Source organism: Grammomys surdaster, unplaced genomic scaffold (genome assembly GCF_004785775.1).
Source record: "Grammomys surdaster isolate TR1022 unplaced genomic scaffold, NIH_TR_1.0 125311, whole genome shotgun sequence".
In the NCBI taxonomy this organism is placed as follows: domain Eukaryota; kingdom Metazoa; phylum Chordata; class Mammalia; order Rodentia; family Muridae; genus Grammomys; species Grammomys surdaster.
The window spans coordinates 1287289-1290436 of NW_021620189.1; the positions used below are offsets into that span (position 1 = coordinate 1287289).

The 3148-nt window shown below is 46.2% G+C and overlaps 1 pseudogene; it reads left to right on the plus strand.

The window, feature by feature from the left end:
• Positions 1 to 1987, plus strand: part of LOC114637463 — a 41568-nt pseudogene extending 39581 nt beyond the window's left edge.
• The last annotated feature ends 1161 nt before the right edge of the window (positions 1988 to 3148 follow it).

Genomic DNA, 3148 nt, shown 5'->3' on the forward strand with positions numbered 1-3148 from the left:
GGGGTGTTCAGGGCTTGCTATATTGGGAGAACTGGGCACTGATGATGCCAAGAAACTTTGGTTTCTGTTGCTTATGTTCTTGCGCTTGCCTTTCGCCATCTGGGTAACTCTAGTGGTACCTGCCCTTTCTGTGTAAGATTGGAATCTGTATTTCCAGTTATCTTGCTTATTGCAGAGCTCCTCGGAGTCCAGAGGTCTCTGTGGTCTTATGCCCCTAATCTCCCGGGTGGAAGAACTCCTGGGACTCAGGCCACCTCTTGGATCTGGTAATCCTTCTGTTCTGAGTGCAGTGGCTCCTCGGCTGCTCTGAGTGCAGTGGGTTCTCGATGACTCAGGATTCAGTTTCAGCTGCTCTGAGTGCAGTGGCTCCAGCTGCTCTGAGTGCAGTGGGTCCCTGATGACTCAGAATTCAGTTTCAGCTGCTCTGAGTGTAGTGGCTCCAGCTGCTCTGAGTGCTGTGGCTCCTGGATGACTCAGGATTCAGTTTCTCCACAGGACAGGAGCAGACCGACTCTGTGTCTGCTCCAGTCCAAGGGACCAGGCAGGGGCCGAAGGGAAGTGGAATTCCGGAGGGGCGGGGTTTGGGTAGCTGCTGTGCCCTGGATGTCCCTGGCTCCCAGATGTATCTCTGGGGCTGAGGGAGTGAGATGGAGTTCTTACCAGCTGCTCTGAGTGCAGTGGCTCCTGGATGACTCAGGATTCAGTTTCTCCACAGGACAGGAGCAGACCGACTCTGTGTCTGCTCCAGTCCCAGGGACCAGGCAGGGGCCGAAGGGCGAAGCTTTATTTTAAAAAAAAAAAAAAACTTTACATACAAGATATTCTGGTCATATTTTTCCCCTTCTGCAATCCAGATTCTCTATATCTACCCAACTTCATGTTTTTTCTCCCTCGATAAAAAATAAAACAAGTAACAAGGCCAAAACAAACATAAAATCAATAAGACAAAAATTACCAAATCAGTGTCCCTAGACTCCTTGACTCTCCTAAGACTTGCAGGGATGCAGCTGCAACTTGAGGTTCCAGGTGGATAGCAGGAAAATTATTGTTTATCCCAAGTCCAAAACTAGGGAAATTATTGCAGATATTCTTTTTAAAAGTCTGTGGCTCATCAGAAATAAAATATTCACAGCAACGCTATATCTTAATTAATGCAGTTTAAATGTGTTGACAACATACATTTAGTACACATCTTAAGACAGAAGACATGAATATGTGACATGTTACACATTGGAAAGATATTTATACAGCCAGGTTAGAGCATTAAATTCTTTGCCAAATTAACAAGAGGTGTCAGAGATTTACATAATGGACTAAACCTTCAAGATTTTGTATCTGGTGATCTTTTGGACAAGAGTACCAGGGGTAAATATAAAAGACATTTAAAGCATCAGAAAGGAGAAAGATTAAGACTAACTATGTGGTTAAAGACAGAGATACCCATGAGCAAAAATTATAGTAAATTGAAAAATATATTGCAGAATTTAAATCTCCACCCAGTATATGAAGAAGTCCAATGTCCCAACATTGGAGAGTGTTGGGGAGATGGAGGATATACTACAGCCACAGCTACTATCATGTTGATAGGAGACACATGTACAAAAGGTTGAAGATTTTATTCTGTTAACACCAAAAAGAAATCCTCCTCCATTTGGATGTCCATGTGCCCTACAATATGGTCAAAGGCAATTGCAGAGTGGGGTCTGGATTATGTTGTCCAAACATCTATGGATCGAGATGATGTGCCTGACGGGAACTGAACACACTGCTAAGACCATGTCATGCTTGAAGGAAAGAAATACAAGAATCCTCATGCAATTCTAACTTCTGAGGAAATTGGAAAGCAGTTGAAAAGGTCATTCTGTCAAGATTAGATGTGTACACACATAGTGTAGAAACTGTTCCAGAATTACAGAGGTATTTGGCTGTGATTTTATTAGACATTCTCCATTGTTCTGTGTCACAGACCTACAAGAAGTTACAGTGAAGAGTACTAAGTACATTGCTCCTGGATTGTAAACATTCCAGAGCATAGCTTTAATACAGTTGAAAAATACTTTGTAAGAAATAACTTGGGGTAGGAACTCAAATGTGTGCCCTGGGTCCCATTAGCCCGTGGGCTGCCAGCAGGAAGAAAGAGCCACCCAAGCATGTGCCCTACAGTCCACCAGAAGAGAGAGACACTCAAGTGCCCATCCCCCAGTCTGCCGCAGCATGTGCCCCTATGATGAGTGAATATATCATGGAGTGATGGGAAAGAGAGTACACAGTGGAGAGATTGGAGAGAAAGCGATGCCTTGAGGTTAGTGCATTGAGAAGAGTGGTGGAACTGGAGAGAGAACAGTGATGAGGAATAGGCAGATATAAGGAGCCTGGGTAACCACCTGGAGCCATGGAGAGGTTTGGCCTAGGCTGCTACCAACGGCCATGTCTGGAGCCTTACTGCTATTGCAGCCAGGATCTATGTTAATATCTGTGCCCCGTGTTGCTACCAAAGGTCATCCAGATGTCAGTGGTCAGGGCTGCTGCCTGATACCTTGTTGATGTCTGGAGACCATACTGATGCTGAGAGCCAAACTGATTTGAGTGGCCTATGCTGCCACCTGAGGCCATGATGACATTCTGACCTGGGCAGCAGCTGATAGTCTTGTCTGCGTCCATGGTTCTGATGCAGCTAGGGTCTTTGTTGATGTCCAAGACCCTGAGTTACCACCAAAGCCCATGGGGATGTCTCTGGGCTGAGCTGCAACCTGAGGCTATGTTGATCTCCAAGTACTATTCTAAGCTGGCACTGCCCCTCACCATATGTGGCAGGCAGGTAAACTAGCCTCAAGGGCAGGGGCATGGGAAAGCTGGCCGTATTCCTTACCAGCTACAGTATTCTAGAAAGCCTGCCTCATAACTCACTTGAGCAGCACAGTAGAGCTGGCCCTGAAGGCATGGGTACAGGAGCGCTCAACCCAAGGGTGAGAATAGAAGAGTTAGCCCTGCCTCTTGCCTGGGCAAAATAAGTGGTGGCCTTGGTGACACAAGCACAGAAGAGTGGGTGGACTGACCAACTCAGCTTCCACCCAGGCCCAGATCCAGAGCTCTGAATTGGCTCACCTCAATGTTCACCCCATTTATGATCTGCTGGATTGTGTGAAGG